Genomic DNA, 18433 nt, shown 5'->3' with positions numbered 1-18433 from the left:
ACAGTTTCTGAAGTATATCCTCGTTTTTCATTGTTTCATCGGTCTTTCCCAATTTCGCTGACCTCTTAAACTTTTAAATATCTTCATCGTGCTTTAACTGTTATTCTACATGTAATTCGTGATACTAGATTTACACTCAATGCTCTATAATATTCTAACATTGGTATAAAGCTAGTGCTTTAATTCAAGTATTATTTTGTCATTCACCGTTTTAACAGTAATAAAATCAAAGGGAATATGCTGGAGAATCAGATGACATATCATTGCGGATGAGAAGAAATCTACCATCATTCTCCCATTAAGTGTGTGGTAACGTTCAAATAATTTAGAAGAAACAGCATTTTATAGTAATATTTCCCCAAAAAATTTCTAGAATGTATTACATGGGACCTATTCTCACAGAACACTCACTCACATAGCACAGATAACCAGAAGAAGATAGCTAATAGAATAAAACTTAATCTTGATCGTGTTGCACGGTAGAAATAAAATCAATCAAACCAATTTCCATTAAACCGACTGCAATCAAAGTCATGTTGATCGTTTTCCCCTGATGATTTTTTTTAATACTAGGATTATTTCAAATTTAATTATTTTGTATCAAATTGATTCCTTCTTCGTTTAACAATGATAATCTTAGCCAATATCTATTGTTTTCCGCCAAATAAACAAATAAAAGCTGTTCCTATTGGTTGCTGTGATGTTAAAGGTTATTCATAAAGTGTTTCCACCAATTACATATCAATTTGCCACTCGATTGCTGCCTCGACAATCATATAAATGAATTACCACGGAAACGTCATACTGAATGCATCTCGTTTCCTTCTGCAGATCTGATTTTCCACTTCGTTTAGGTGGGTGTTTATTCTCTCATTCTAACAACATCCGGAATGAAATAAGTGAAAATAGTATACGTATCTAAACAGCTAGACAGACACGATATGAAACATTCTTGATTCCGTTTCCAGGGTGATTTTTCGAGGATTAAATTGTTTCTCATTCAAAGAAGGAACACGAAAATGAGTTATTTTCCCATAAATGAACATGCAGTTACGTTATTTGAAACGGTGCTAGGAAAATTGGAATGCAGCATGCAGCCTGGTTGGGAATTTTTAATTCAAACATTGGGTAGTTTGGAAAGTAATCTCGTTTTTTCCTCGGGAGGACTTCATTGTATTTTTTTACAACCAACTTCACAATGAAGTTGCATAATCATTAAAAATTTTGAAAACTGATGTAGGTAGGCTTACTTGTGAAAAAGTTCGATTGATTCGATTGAGTAATTTTTGGATGGTGCCCTTTTAAATATAAAAAGTGCATTATCTTTGTTGCTTTTAAATATAAAAGCAGCATTATCGACATATTTTATTTTTTTACCACCGAAGAAGGTAAAATTGTTGCTCCAGCAAGAAAAATAATCATTCAGAACGTATGGAGAAGGTATGTTAGAAGCAATTATTTCAATATGCTAGAGCTCAAACATATTTTTTGATCCAGCAAAGCTTCGATTATTATGAATGAAGATGCACTACGCTAGTCTAGGCGAATGAAGATACAATAAAGGCGTTAATTGATGCAAACTGGCAAATAACAGCTCATGAGAATGTTGAGAAATTAAATGCGTCGAATTCAGCCGGCTTATGATCTTTTGAAATACCTAGGTTTATTCTGAAAGATCGACATATGGGTTGTTCGTTCGGAAAGAAATTTGTGTTATTTGCTTCTCAAACGTCAGGAAAATCATCAAGTTTTGAAGCGCGTCTTAATTTAGGACGAGAAATTGTATATCTACAATATTTGTTAGGGTGTCTAAAAAATTTTTAGATAAAAATTTTCTTTATTTTAAAAGAGGTGGTCAAAAGTCACCCGGATTGTTTTTTTTTTTTTTTTTTTTTTTTTTTTTTTTTTTTTTTTTTTTTGCCAGTAAAGAGGAAAAACTTTATGAAACAGGAATCATGCTCCTGCCAGAAGTATGGCAAAAAAGTATTGGATCAGAATCCACAATATATTTTAAATAAAATATTTATTCACTATAAGCAAAACGTCTTTCATTTTCAGAACGAAAAACGAAGGGGAGAAGAGGAAGTTAAAATTATTTTCTGAACAACCTAATAGATTGTTAGGAAAAATTTGAGAACATTACTTTAAACTATCGTCTCTAAATAATATTTTTCTTATACATTAAAGCTTGTACAATTGTTCTTCAAAAAAGTTATCTTTCACTGAAGCCCTTGAAGTACGAATGAAATAAAAGTTACTACAGATGAATTGTTTCGAACGTTCAAACACGGCGAAACTTATCCGAACGACACCATGAAAATGATAGAGACAGAACCAGGATTGAACCACGAAAAGACATAGTTACCAATAGAAAATTAAAATCCTTAAACCTTTTTCCTTTGCCAACTGTTTCTTTTCTTCTTTTTAACATGTTTCTGTTTTCCTTATTCACTTTTCTGGAATGATAAAACCAGAAACCGGCTAGAGAGGGAAAAAAAATTCGCAGTTTTCCAATAAAAAATTTCCCTTTAAATTTGTTAATTAATATTTTAAAAAACAGAAAAATATTTTTCAGCTAAATAATAAGTGAAATAGGTCTTTTGTTCAAATATTCCTTAGTTTCAGATTTTTTTTTATTTTATTTTATTATTTTATTATTTTTTTTTATTTTTATTATTTTAAGAATCTGCAGCTGGTACTAGTTACTAGATTTACTTCAATGTTTTTAATTATCTTCAATCATATACAAAGTATCTTATAAAGAAGCCAGATTTTTTTTATATTCAAACCTTGTATTTTATGTTTCGTTTGCTTCCCCTTTTTAATTAAAATATACATATTTTTCAAACTGATTCTAATTAAACTTTAGACGAACAAAACATGTTATACACAAAAAAACACATAATTTGCCTTTTAATACTAATGCATTACAACTAAGGGTATAAGATTTTGAGTATAAAAATAACTTTCAATTATATCACATTGTATTCTTCTTTACAAAGCTTTTGTTCTTCAAATGTTACACATTCTATGTATTTAATCTCCAGTTGTAGATGATTTATCTCTGCTGCATGACAGCGATAACAGAGGATTACACGTATCGAACATGCCTGACTCCCAAGTCTCTAATTCCGCGTGGACAGAGAATTACGTCTATCACAGTGATATATTTTGGACAGGTAATTCTCATACCATGTGAGGTGAAGCTAGTATCAAACAAATGATTAGGTGCGTGAGAATCAGTTATCTTCAGTAATGAGTGTTCTGTTTCGTGTTGAATCTTTTGATCTTATCTAACTTATAAAAAAACTTTTACCATCAAATACTGTTCATTTTTATTTAATAACTCTTACACAAACTAGTGGTTCAATTTAGAAAGCCAGTGATTCATTTAATTAAGGAAAAAGGTTATTCAAATTAAATAATGAACAATGTTAACACTGCTGGTTTTGCACATAATAAAATTTATAAAGTATTTTCCTATCAATGAGCATTGAGATATGTTTAATTAAACCTAGAAGTGCATTACAAAAAATAAACTGCAATTACCTTTTATGCTTAAAAAACAGTAAAATTAAGAGGAATTAATTCTAAATTAAGTATAATGTGTAATGCAGTATTGGTGAGAAGTTATTAAAAAGGAACTTTATAATTTCTTCCTTTCTTCTTCCGAAAGAAGAAAATCCTAATCGTTTACCAATAATGTACCTTTGGCGAATAATTAATGCATTTTTTTTTAAAGCGAGATATATTTTTTTCACTTACATTTTTTTTGTATCTTTAAAAATTTCTTCTTTCGCCAACTAATTAACTTCACTAAAAGTAGTAACTAATGTATTTTTGGTAAAAAAAAATTTGATAATATTATGAAAGGTTACATAAGCATAAAAAACTGGGAATTGTTTATTTTTCTGGAAAAGTTATACGTGCATAAAAGTTTTATAAGTGCATTTGTTTACACATGAATATTATTCAAGATCTCAAAAATATTGCAAGTAGTATTTATTTCTAGACAGTTTACACATGAGACTGACTCTAATAAATGAGTTAGTTCTCCTATCAAGACATTAAAAAGGGTTAAGCAGAAAACAGCTCCCTGTGGTAGATCAGTTTGGAGACTATAACTCTTAAACAAACAATTATCTTATCGGATGTTACAGCTTTTCTGGAAATGAAAAGCACGAAACTAGTAAAGCAGCTTTGATCTGACCCGGACAGTCGTCAAGTTATACTGTAGCGTTTTACTCCATATTGCGGCATACACTTACACTGACTTAAAATCAACAGAAACAGTAGTAAGAACATTTCTCCTGTACAATGAAAACTTCATCACTTGACTGAAGTGATTCACTTGGTTATTTGTCGAACTGTTTCATCTAAAATCACCCGGCTCACAAAATATTTTGTCAAAATTCTCAAGGAACCTGTTTAGCCTGTTTAGCTTCAGAAGGTGATTGCACCGTTACAAATTTCTTCACGAATTCTGTAATCTACTTTCGGTGAAGAAAAAACTATTTCTGCATCAAATTATGCATTTCTTGAGTAGCAAAAACTTATTTTTCGTCGAAACAAGCAACAAAAATATTTATTTCGCAGTTCGCCTTCTTTACAACAAAGAAAAGAACTAAACCTGGGCTCCGTGACAACGTCAATAATGTACCAATATACATTCTTAGAAAGGTGAGCCAATAATTGCTAGATAAGTTGAGGCCAATTCTAAAATTTCTACTTTATTTCTGGGAACTGTATATAAATGATAGAAATTAACTTACAAGGGAAATTCTTTAAATCTCATTGAGTAAGTTTAGAATGAACTTTAAATGGATAATTTTTTACGTATCTCATTGACATTAAGTTATATTTATACATAAACGTTAAAATAGCATAATAATCGTAAATAGTTGTCTTTCTGACAAGCAAACACATTTTTTAAAGAATTTTCAACACATTTCAATTTCAGTTTCGTTGAGAGCTATTAAAAGCACCAATATTACATTCGATGATGCTAAGAATTTTAATCAAGTTTGGATATTTGCAAATCCTGTTTAAAAATAAAATAGGCAGATTTATCAGTTTAGAACAATAGAGTTGAAAATGATAATATTTATTAACAAATGAGAACAATGCCTTAGTTGAAAACAAATTCAATATCCAGTTATGAATGTCCCTCTAGATTACACATATAGTTTCCCAAATATACAAATATCGTAAATTAAACACCAATGTAGGATTATTAACATCATTCACTCACTAAGAACCTAATACCATTTCGCTTAAATATCCTTTCAGAAACATTTGAATCACAGTTAACGCGGAAATTTCGAGTAAAAGGGTCATCGGTAAATGGTACGAAGTTTGAAACTCACCATAAATTGTGAAATTTTGACATTTTCGAATTCCATCTCTGAATACAAAACTTCATTTTTATACCATTAGTTTTGTCTCAAAATGCTATATGTCAAACGTGAACTATCACGAATTACAATATCTGCTACGTGTGTTTGAGATAGCATTGCTAATGGGATTAACAGCGCACTACGTCTCGCAGACATAAATTTGCTAAAAAGGATCTTAATTAGATTCACAAGGAAGGCTAATATTATTGAAGAGATTGAGATAAAGCATCTGGTGAAGCTATCCATATAATTTGATAAAAGAGATTAATTATGCAATCATCCGAAAAAATAATAATTTTCACTCTTGAAATCTCTTTGGAAACTTGCTGCCGAATTATTTCCTCGTTTGAATTAGTGAGTTCATATAACGATTTTTGCATTCTATTTTACATTCAAATTAGTAATTTGTGAGTGAAATTACCTAGCACTATGAATTTTTCAAATGGGTTTTTTGCAAGAAAGTTACTATATTCAAATTACATTTCAATCAGAATGTCGGCATTAAATTTTTTTTTTTTTAGAATCTAAATTTGTTTAATATTAAAACTTTAGATATCCTAAAACAGTTTTTAGTTGATGTAGTAAACGAATGTTTTAACTTACTCTTTAGTTTAATGTTATGTTATCGTTTTTTTTTTTAATATTTTTTTTTATTTATTTATTTCTTTTTAAAAATTTGAATGGATTTTAGCGATAATATTTATAAATCACTAAGTTTACTATAACGTTCAAAAAGAAAATCTTACGAATGAAATAATTAAGAAAATAGTTTTTTAGTTCTAACATTGTGTTTTTACAATATTACATATATTGCGCATACAATATAATACAATATATTGCGCATACAATTTTTTACAGTTACTGTAATAGTATAAAAAATAACATTTGAAGCAAAATGCTTCACATGCATAGATAGTTCTGATTTTATTATGCATTTAGCTTCTAATGATATTCTTTCCGAAAGTGTAGTACATAAGTGAAAATTTACTCATTAGCAATTTTTCTTAAAAATTAAGCGGCAAATGTTGTTTACACTGCTTGAAATTTTTCGAAAAAATGGTTAAATAACAATTTATTTAATTGTTATTTTAACAATTTAAATAAAACAGTCAAATGACTATAAACAAGATGGAATTCAAACTGTTAAATGCGAGAAAAACCGTTTATTAATTGCTCTCACCTAGTACGGCTAAACACCCAGAATTTTATCGCACCAATTAAGCCCATCCCCTAATGAAATCACTTAGTGTCATGCAGTAGGGTACAAAATATAGCTGATAGGTCTAATCTGTCCATCTCATAACCACCAGAGAGGGAATCAAGTCCAAGCGTTGACACCACAACATTTCTTCCATTCCTTTCAACGCATGAAGAATTTTAACTATCATGCACTCCCAAATTTGTTACCCTGGACTATTAGAATACGATTGTTCTCATTCACGCATAGGTGGTAGCATCATAAATTTGCTTGACACAAAAAGGTCTAGTATTTCAAATCTATTTCGATTGGTGAAATAATCAGATAAGCTATTTAAACCACATTCCATGGTTGATTTGATAACATCTGCACCACAACCTATCTGAAAAGCCCATTACCTAACGAAAAGCCTCGCTTCAATGTACAGTTAAATTTCTTTTTTACGGTTTTCAAAACCTTGTGAGTGGTAAATGGTTAAAAAACGCATAGTTTTGTCTTCAGGGTTTATTATACATATTAGATGTATACGGTTTTAAAACCGTAAAGGTAAAAATTGTTCTTTACCATAAATTATAAGGTTAATTAGATTGACCGACGGTAGATGATTATTTTATCATAATATTAGAATAAAAATTCAAGCAGTGTATTTAAAATGCATTTAATTTTAAAAGTTTACGCATCCACGAAATAAATTTAGAAGCGCTATAAGCAACCAAATTTAACGTTAAAATTCAAAAGGAAAAAAAAAACATTTTATTTCAAAAAAGTTTACTTTGCAAAGATCACAAAATAAAACTCTCGTTCTTGGTGATTTCGAAATAATTGAACTATTGCATTTAATAATCATTTTGTGAGAAAACAGACACGAGTTTTGATGAAACACGAGCTGTCTAATGTTTAAAGAACTATATATATATATATATATATATATATATATATATATATATATATATATATATATATATATATATATATATATATATATATATATATATATATATATATATATATATATATATATATATATATATATATATATATATATATATATATATATATATATATATATATATATATATATATATATATATATATATATATATATATATATATATATATATATATATATTGATATAATTATTGATACTGAAATCAATATATATAAATACAATACTGGAAATCACTCTTTTTTGCGGATATAGTCGTGTGGGCTGATGAAAAGATTATGTCCTTTATTTTCCGAAATTTTTAAAAAAAATTTATCCTTTTTTTTCCAGTTTGTTATTTTTTTATAATTATTTTTCTTTTTCCCCCGTTTTTCATATGTCTGTAATTTTCCTTTGTTTTATCTTCATTCTGAAAACTTATTGTTTTTATTAATTTCTTTGTATTTATTTACTTTGCTATATTTATATATGCATATATATATATATATATATATATATATATATATATATATATATATATATATATATATATATATATATATATATATATATATATATATATATTTAAAATTAACCTAAACATTTAATCCATTTAAAAAAAATTATTTTTAATTTAATGTTTCAAATAAAAATCAAACTAGTACATATGACAATTTTTTTATTATTCACAAAGTTCATAACTTTCCTAGTATGCTTCACAAAAGTAATTTTTGTAAGACACGTTTTATTATTGTTTTAGTGATGCTCTTGAATTAGAGTACATAGTTATGGAGGTGTTCTCATTTGTGATGCATACTACCAAAGAACTGAATGAAGTATTTCCGTAATGAGATTAGATTATCATTTCTGAGAATTCTCTAAAAAATATCTTAATTAGATTTGTATGGAAAACTTGCATTATTCCGGAAAATAAAAAAAAGACAAAATATGTTGACATACGTATAACTCATTGAAAAGGTTAATTATTCACTAAAAATAAAACAAAGTCTTGTTTGCTATTAATTTCATTAAGATAAAAACATTTCACAATTATTACCGGGCTCTGATTTATAAGTATTAGCATATTCATTCCTTTTGTCAACTTTGAGGATAATTAACTTAAACGAGAAATTTAATGATTCATTTTCTAAAGTGTTTTGATGGTTTAATTTTCTTACAAATTAATTCATTTAATAATTTAATTGAATTTTAATAGAAATTTTAATAAAATTAGCGTTTTGAAATGAAATACATTTAATATATTTGACGAAAAGGAATCAAATAAAGTAACTTAGTAACAACAATAAAAGATACAAAAGGAAAAATAGTCTCCAAACCATTTTGTAAAAGCATTTAAAGCAAGATAAAAAACAAAATTTTACAGTAAAGTTTTTAAAGAAGTAATTAGTACGAATTAATGCAAACATTTTAAATTGAACCTCATTAAAATAACTATGCGTTTGAATTTGAAGAATAATCTTTTTGTATTTAATTTTTTTCTTAGTGTCATATATTTGATTCTTTTGTGCATTTATTTTGTCTGTTATATGGTCTATTGTCTATTTGATTCTTTTATCTTCATCTTAGATTTTCATGACTTGCTAAATTTTTGTATTTTTTTATTTTAGATTTTACACAAGGTTCAGAAAAGAAATGTACCCCAGATGACAATAAATACAGAAAAATCTTATATTTTTAAATACTAAATAGAAAAATCTGACAGAATTACTATTCATTAATTAAAATAATTTTTAAAAAAACACTAAACTCCAAAACTGCGATTCCAAGAGTGAAGATTTATTACAATAGATTAGAAATGAAAGGTAAAAGGTAAAATTTCTAGAAATTAATCTGAAGCACCATCACTAGTAAACTCAGGTTACTCTGCAAAAATAAATACAAATTCTACAGAATACAAAACATTGCATTTTTCAAAACATTACTGTTTAAAGATCAATGCAGATTTATCTTTTGTTGCTCGCTATCCAATAGTTGCAAAAAATTCCCGTTTTTCTCTGGACTTTTTCCTTATATTTTACGATTTAAAGTTGTTTTTCACAGAACAATTTTTCTCTGTTTTTCACTCTAATCATTCAAACTACAGCGGATTCAAACTATTCAGCCATGAGCCAACCAGCCTGTGTAAATTAGGGAGCTACCCTTGCATCAGAAAGGTTCTGGGTTCGAATCCCGGGCAAGGCAGGGATGTTCTTTCCTTCTCTGTACTATCTGTCCTTACTGTGGGAGCAACGTTGGCCCACCTAATATGGTGCCCCTGAAAGAGAGGCCAAATCTGCCCTGTAAATGACTGAATTGACGGATGTTAACACAGATGGGCATTGGGAAATAAAGTTTCAGCCATGAAGTTTTTCTTATCGTAACATAACCTTATCTTATTTCAAATCATTTTGAGATTACTTTCTATACTTCCTCTTACTTTTTAAAACTTTTTATGATTTAGAGCATCATATAAATATAATTTCGATTTGACTTCATTTTCATCCTGATAATTAGAGTTAAGATATAACTTTTCGGTAAGTAAATTGACAGACATTTTCATAAGAGTGAGCTAATATAGTTTTAAACACTTTTGCACTTAAATATGATTTCAAAAAGAAAGAAAGTAGTTTAAGCTAAAAGCAGTTTAAGATTTTTCTCCATAACTAAATACTAGAGCTGTCGTGTCTAAGGAGACAGAGCATCCGCCTTCCAATGAGGTGACTTGTGTTCGAATTCCGAGGTTTACTGGCCATGCAAATTCTGCTCTCATCTCGATCCCCCACCCTCAATGTTATTTTACGGAGTTTTTCTGTTGTTGTTAAAATAAGAAAGTTTTTTGCTGAAATAGCTGTACTCATCTGTTCAAAAACCAAGCCACCGTTTTTAAACAACATTATTTACTGTAAAATAAACGGTTTTATACTGGCACACCAGCTGACAGTTTAATACCGTAAATTTAACATGTTGTTTACAGTGTAGCTACCGCTGCTAGCTAGATCTCGGTAATATTATGTACTGCTCCGTTTTCAGCCAAAGAATAAAATTCAAATATATACATTTCTTTTTTAAATTTCATATAACACTTCAATATTAAAATATATAAACACCATATAATTTCTAAAGTTTTTCAAATTAATCAGTCAAGTAAGTACATTGATTTTCTAAATTTTTCTAAAGAATAACTTTCCCTAAATAATCTTTTAAAAAAGTACTTTAATTAATGTATTTCTAATTTTTTTTCTTCAATTTAAAATTAACACAACGCATGAAATGAATATCAATCACTTTTTAAGAATAATTATATGCATTGTATTTACTTAGATATTTATTAGGTAGCTGTAAACCTGAACAAAATTTAAATGCCCAACTGTTATGATTAGTTGTAGTTGAAATGAATGCTCACATACATATGAAAACACAGATTCAGAAATTATTTCTCTAACAAATTACTTCTCTTTTCGCTGGTTCAACGCGTATTTATCTGCTGTTTTGGCGTGTTTCAAAAAGAAAAAAATCCCAATTCTCCTCAACATTATGAATGAAAACTTTTTTCCTAATGCAAAATCTTTTTTTTCCTAATCCTCTTTTTTTCATGCAAAAACAATAAGGTTAAACAATAATATTTGCAGCTGGTTATTCAGTTCAGTTTGGAATATTAAATTTTTTAAATAGTTTTAACTGTCCTAGTTTTTTAATTTTTTTCAGTCCTAAAACCTTTCAACTAAAAGTTTTCTTTAAAAAAATATCTCTACATTTATATTTTGTGTTTTTGTATGCATTTAAGGGCCACAAAATGATTTTGCTAAGTGTGTGAAATATTTCTAAAATTATAACACACTTATGAATAATTGATATGAAATTCCTCAAAAAAATATAGATCTGAATTTATTTGAAATTTTAAGAAAGAAAAATTAATTGGGATAGAATCAAAATATACATTTAAATAAAATAAATAAAAAAAAGAAACTATTTTCAGTCATAAGGAAATGATACATACCAGAAAACAAAGTATCTTGAAAACGACAACAATCAAAACTGAACATTAGATTCGATGACGAAAGAAATGCGTTGATACTATCTTATCAAATATGAAAATTGAAAAATTGCCGCATAAGTGACAAATTTACAACTCCGTCGTCTGCATTCTAATTTTGCGTGTCATTCTGCGACGTGTTAGCAGTAAAATCAATAACCGAATAAAATCTGACTTTGGCAAATAAATAAAAACTCAATATAAGTGTTCCATGCCAAGGTTACATCGATTACTTTTTGGCAGAAGAAATTTGCACTCAATGACAGTTAAAGTGATAATTCTCACATGCTTGTAATATGCTTTAAGATTATTTCTACATAAGAAAAATATTCTTACCAAATTGTTAAATAGAACAAAAAGTTTTAGTCAGATAATTTCCTTTGTTAAAAAATATGTTTCATGTACCCAGTTTCTAGATGGTATTAGCATGGAATTTTGTGAGATGCATAATTAAAAAGTATTACGGGGCATTAATTTTAAATTGGAGGTGCAATGTTTAAAACTATACTTGTTCTGTAACATTTTAGTATCTATGAGGCGTTTCATACACTGAGAAAAAGTATAGTAAAAACTACCAGAATATGGTAAAATTTAACGTTGTCACGGTGGCTCAGGGATGGAGCGCTTGCCTTCCAATGAAGCGACTTTGGTTTGAAAACCAGCGATGCATGGTCGATACGAATTCCGCATCCGGCTCGCAACGACTATAATGCTGAAGTAAAATGTACTTAGTGATAGAAAAATCATGAGGTAGAGATCAATGTCAGGCTAACCGTAGAATGTTTTCGTGGTTTTTCTCTCTATGCAACGCAATTCTTATGCAATTGTAAGTTAGTTCAATCAAAAGTCGTGGCGGATTTCTCCTAGTATTTGATTCCCTTGACTTTTGGATTGGGTTTACAAGACTACGGAGTTGAACATTGGCAGTCTTAAACTCAAAATTGGGTAAACTGATCAACAACGATTGCGAAATAAAATAAAAGAAAACTCGGTAATTTTTACCGAGTGATTTTGGTAAAATTAACTAAAAATAAATAATTATAATTTTATAATATGGATAAAATTTGAAAAATGTGGTAAATTTTTTCAATTTTATTATAATACCTTAAAGTTTCCATGAAAATCATTTATTTTTTTGAATTTTCTTTTAAGTTTTGTATTTTTTACTAAATGTGTGATAATAAGAATTATAATTTTGAAAACTAGAATTTCCAGAAACCTTATCATTTCAGTGGAGAAATTACCACAGAAATGCTTTAAATACCATATATTTCAATTTTATTAACCAGAATTATGATTATTTTTTACTAGAAGCGGCATTACAATACAATACGATTATTTAAATTAGATAAAATTTAATTGTTTTGTTAATTAATTTCATTAACTAATAATCAACAAATCTCATTAATTTCATGGATTTAATTTAATTTTCTTAATTAGAACTTTTTTCAGTGTAATAACCGTCTAAATATATAGTTTTTGAGTAATTATCCAAACTGAGAACAAAAAATAGTTCAAATTAGCATATTCAAACTCAAATTAATATTTGCGAGGAAAGTATAAAACCGCTATGAAATCACTTAGAATATGAATCGCTTAGGCATTAATCGGGTCATTGCGAAACGTCCTGTATAATTTAAAAGAATAAGAATATCTGCCTTCAACTATTGAAAGAATAAACATAGCGGAATTAAAAAAAAATATATCGAAATGGAAATCTTCAAGATTTAATTGACAGTCAAACAGATTTTAACGTTTTTCATTACAAGAAGAAACATGTTAAATTTTTTAAAAAAGGAAAAAAAAACAATTGTTATAAATATTTTCAGTTTCAGGTTCACTCTCAGAAATAGAACACTCACGACTGTGACGACTCTGAAATCCTTGAACAGTATTTCGTTAAATTTGAGAAACTTTTCGGCACGAAATCACGTGATTTGTGACTCTCAGCTCTCACGATTGTGACGATTCTGAAATCCGTGAGCAGTATTTCGTTAAATTTGAGAAACATTTCGTCACGAAATCACGAACTCTGGTATACATGATTAAAATGTTTCCTCAACTCGAAACCTCATCGTAAATTAGAATGACGAAACTAGAATGAAGACTATACAAACGAAAATAAAGTAACAATTTAAGCTGATCGGCTTGATAGGAGGTCAAGGAGTTGGACTCGTAACCGCAAGGTTTCGGGATTCGAATGGCACTTCGAGAATGGGTGTAATTTGTCTCCATGTAGTGTTGTCCCGCCTATATGGTGCTCACGATAAAGTGATTATTATAAAAGGTGGACACATTTGGCACTACGAGTGCTTCTTCCTTTTTTTGGGAAAAATATAATGAGGATATATTTCTTTTAGACGGAATTCATCTCATTGAAAAAATGAAAATAGCAATTTCGTCACTTTGACAAAATGTTCGCTAGGATCATATACCAGGAAACAGTTTCGTCAAAAACGAAGAAAGTTTCGAGATATTTGAGTATCGAATTTTTACAGTGTTGCTGCGATAAAACATATTTTGGTGTTTTGCTGAAGTGTCTTCTATAAAGAGCAAAAGCTTTTTATTTTTTTCATGGCTAACTTTTAATTTTTGTCCTCAAAAGAGGAAACTTTACTATCCTAATAAACCTTTATATTATCGGAGGTTATTAAGCAACTCATGAAACTTGAAGTCAATTAGGACTATTTATTTAACAATTTAAAAAAAATTAGGTGAATAACAAAATCCTACCTATTTTTATTCATCAAAATTATGACAAAAATATTAACAATATACTATATAGAATAACTTTAAATTATGCAAAAAAATGTTTTTATTGTGCTTCAAAAACTATGTGGTGCAGCATTTAGTTACATGTTTTACGGCAACGTTTTATTCAGTAAGAATTCTGAGGAAGATATTAACATTTGAGTTGTATTAAACGTTACCTAAAGTGCAGAACCTTAGTCCGTTTACGAAACATTATTATTTTTTTTAAGTTTCATTTTAGGAACTTCTAATAGTTTTATCCGTCCATAGAAAAAACAAGAAACAAATATATTTTAATACATATTATGTTTAACACTGGACGAAACAAAATGAAACTAATAATGCTGTTGTTTTGTATTGTTTCTAAATGACCTTGTAAGCAATATAGCTTCCGAGAAATAAAATTTTTGCCGGGCAATATTTTTCAAGGCAATTATAAATAGCCTTAAAATTTATATCGAAGTTGTTTTGAGTTAATTACCTTTTCTTCTCATAAAAATTATCCCTTTTAATAAAATAGTGATTAATAAAATAATACGTTTGTTATATCCTTACATAACTTAATTGCTAGATTAGGTTAAAACCGAATTAATATCCCCAAATTTAGACTATGATAAAATAAAATTTCTCTAACATTCCCATATAACTCAAAATCCAATTGAGTTCTGCCCCTAATGATAGTACAAGCTTTTTACGTTTTTTAACTGGTTCTTAAAAAATTTATGGCTATTTTAATATCAATAGAAAGCCCGACCACTGTCGAAGTTAAACAAACTAAAAGGTGAAAAATGTTAACAAATAAATATTATAACAATTATAAACAATAGTAATTCTGTTGTTAATAATAACAAATTATCATAAATAAATAAATTAAAATTTTAAAAACAACATTTTCCAGTTAGGCTAAAAGGGAGAAATCAGTTTAGTTATTGTCACACACGCAGATATTGAATAGAATATGCAAAATGCATCACTTTCGAAATAATTTCTGTCACCATATAAGCTCATCTACCTCCTCCACATTTTTTGAAAAGGATGCACTAATACTTTTCACTTTTGGCAAAACAAAATCTCTCTTTCTTTTAATTAACATTAAAAACTCTTTTTTAAAATGTTTTTCATTTTATTATTTTCAATGCATTTTAAAATCATTCAACGCTGGTACATACAAATGAAAAAGACGATGGAAACAATTCAGATTTACTTAAACAATTACTTTTCATATCCTAATTGTGAAAAAAGCGAAAACTTATGAGTAAACAAGACATTACGAACACAATTACTTTATTCTATTTATTAAATTAAGAAACAATATATGCATAATGAATCCAGTCATTAAAAGGAAAAAAATTGTATGGAACAAGGAAGTCGTATCATTTGAATCACATTTAGACACCCTCTCACTCTTTTTTCTCTTCTTTTTTTTTTACAAAACCTAATTGAGAAATGAATAACTTCCTTTTCTGATAGGTTCTTTTTTGTCGAATTTTCTTTAAATGAATGAGTTCAGCCTTTTATGCAATTATGTATATCAGTAGACATGACAAATGCTTATAAAAAAGACGATTTCCTCACGCCTACTGTATCAATCCTAAGAGAAAGATGCAAATGCTTGCATCCATGTTTTGTTCAATAAATAAATGATTAAAAAATTGGAAAAAAAATTCTGAAGCTATTGATTATATTTTATTATTTATGAATACTTTTGGACCTCAAACTTTAATTAATTTATTATTTTAAATGTTTTGGAATAAAAAATTAATTTTGGTTATTTCATACAAATGGAAAATTTATTTAATTTTATTGTGCATTTGAAATGTGCTCTGTTTTAATCACAGTGTTTCATCCGAAAAAAATTTTTTTATCTTCTAATATTTGTTTACTTCATATGTAGATATGAAGTAAACAAATATTTCTTTACATATTTCGAAATACTTTTGGATATAAATAAATTTTAAATTATATAGTTTCAGTATTTTTAAGAATTAAAAATAGTAAATATTAGTTTTAGACATTTAAATCCAAATTAAAATTTTTATAGTTATATAATACCTTGGAAAAGTGTTTTTATGGTAGTTTCTTTTCAGATTTCTGTTTTATGTAAGGTATCAGAAATTTTTTTTTACTTCATATTGAGATAACAATTATGTTTCTTTATATTTACGAACACTTTTGAATATAGAGATAAGTATTAAATTCATTAGTTTAGACATTTTAGGAATGAAATAGTTAATTTTAATTTTAGAGACATAAGACTAAACTAAAATTTGTAGAGTTTTATTATAGCTTAGAAAAAGACCTTTTAATGATAGTTCTTCTCTTCAAAAACTTTTTTTTCATGTAAGGTATCAGAAAATAATTTTTTTAATTGCATATAAAGTGAACAATTTATTTATTTTTAATTACTTATACCTTAGGGAGTAGATCAATATTAAATTAATTAGTTTAAAAATTTTTAAACTAAAAAATGACTAATTTTAATTTTAGAGATTTAGAGCCACATCAAATTTTGCATAGTTTTATTACGCTAAGGAAAAAAGTAATTGTTTACACAGTAGTTTTTTTTACGTGAAATATTGAAGAAAAAAATATTCTCATCTGAAGCGTTGATGATTTGTTCTTTATATATATATATATATAAAATCATTTCGTCACGAAATCACGTGGTTTCTGTCGAAATGGGAACTCTCAAATATATGATGAAAATGCTTCCTCAACTGGAAACCTCATCGAAGTGTACCTCATTGTAAAGAACTAGAATGACGAAACTAGAACGATTGAAAACTGAAGACTTAACGATTGAAAATAAAGTGACGACTTAGGCTAACCGCCCAGTATGTTGGTCAAGGAAATGGCGTCGTACCAGAAAGATTCCAGATTCGAATTCCGCTTTAGGCATGGCTGCAATTCATCTCTCTGTTCCTTCTGTGTTTCTTTTGTTATTAACGTGACAATGACCTAGCGATATGGAGCCCACTATAAAGTGGTTACTACTATGGAGCCCACTATAAAGTTAGATACATTAGACACTGCAAGAATATTTTTTTTTTTTTTTGAAAAATAAAATGTAAGAATGAAATATTTCTTTAGCTCTGACGAAATTTGTTTCCTCGAAGAAGAGAGAAGAGTATTTTTTCGTCACTTTGACGAAATGTTCGCTAGAAGCATATACCAGGAAACGGTTTTGTTGAAAACGAAGAAAGTTTCATGATATTTAAGTATCTAATTCTTACAGTGTATGATATATGATTATCTTTGGAATCCAGGACGTATAAAAAAAATTGCGAGCATAAATTACAAATATATTTTATTATTAGATATGACAAAAGTTTTAATTGGGTGTTTAGAGTCAGAGATTTGGAATGACCTATAAATGAAAATTTACGCACATTTGCAGTGACACATAGTCTTACGCTATGTTTCAGCAAGTCATAACATAATAATTTGAATCAAATAATGCAACTTTCATACCAATTTTACAAGAATAAATATTTCCAAAAAAGATTTTTTTTGTAATAACAGACCACATAAAGTAAGTTTTTTTTTAGCATATCCTCTACTTAATGTATTAATGTATTAGTTGAGTTTATGAATTATGAAAAAAATAATTGATGAAACCTTTTTTTGGATAATTTTCTTAATACAAGATTTTAAACGTCAATCAAAAAAAAAATTTTTTTTGCTTATACTTTGAAGGTTTTTTTGTGCATTAGTTAAATTTATTTTGTAAAATATTCCTTCAATAAATTACAAAGAAATGCCAGAGGGAACAATAATGTCATTTTCCTTTGCCTAAATTAACCCAATAATTTATTCTTCTATCAAATATGCGTGACGATTGCTCTGGAGTATTGATCAATATTCATGATTGCCAAGCGTATAAAATAAAGTTAATTTTATACGTATAGATGGTATTTAAAAAAAGTACTTAATAAATTTTTTCACGTATTTTTAAGATCATACTTTCTAATTAATCTCCATTTATTAAAAGTAACTTACATTCTTAAGTTAAAAAATATTTCGGAAAAAAAAGTAAAAGTAATATTTTCTTCTTAAAAATATCGGTGACAAATTTTTACAAAAATTAGGGCATGTAAATAAAAAATAAAAATAAATATTTCATGAAAAT

At 27.8% G+C, this 18433-nt stretch overlaps 1 protein-coding gene across 4 annotated transcripts in view; it reads right to left on the bottom strand.

Annotated features, from left to right (window-relative positions):
• The window catches only part of LOC107454966 (diuretic hormone receptor), a 174541-nt gene that overhangs the window by 87576 nt on the left and 68532 nt on the right, over positions 1 to 18433 (bottom strand). For 2 of the 4 annotated variants that reach the window (XM_071177412.2, XM_087157191.1), the window contains exon 1: positions 11518 to 11654. The exons of the other annotated variants lie outside the window; for them this stretch is intronic. The gene's annotated coding sequence lies outside the window, so the exon portion shown is untranslated. Of the gene's footprint in view, positions 1 to 11517; positions 11655 to 18433 lie in introns of those variants that run through there. 4 annotated transcript variants of the gene reach the window in all.

Source organism: Parasteatoda tepidariorum, chromosome 2 (assembly GCF_982258835.1).
Source record: "Parasteatoda tepidariorum strain Cologne lab strain chromosome 2, Ptep-v5.0, whole genome shotgun sequence".
Classification (NCBI taxonomy): domain Eukaryota; kingdom Metazoa; phylum Arthropoda; class Arachnida; order Araneae; family Theridiidae; genus Parasteatoda; species Parasteatoda tepidariorum.
This window is presented reverse-complemented; position numbering and strand designations above follow the sequence as displayed.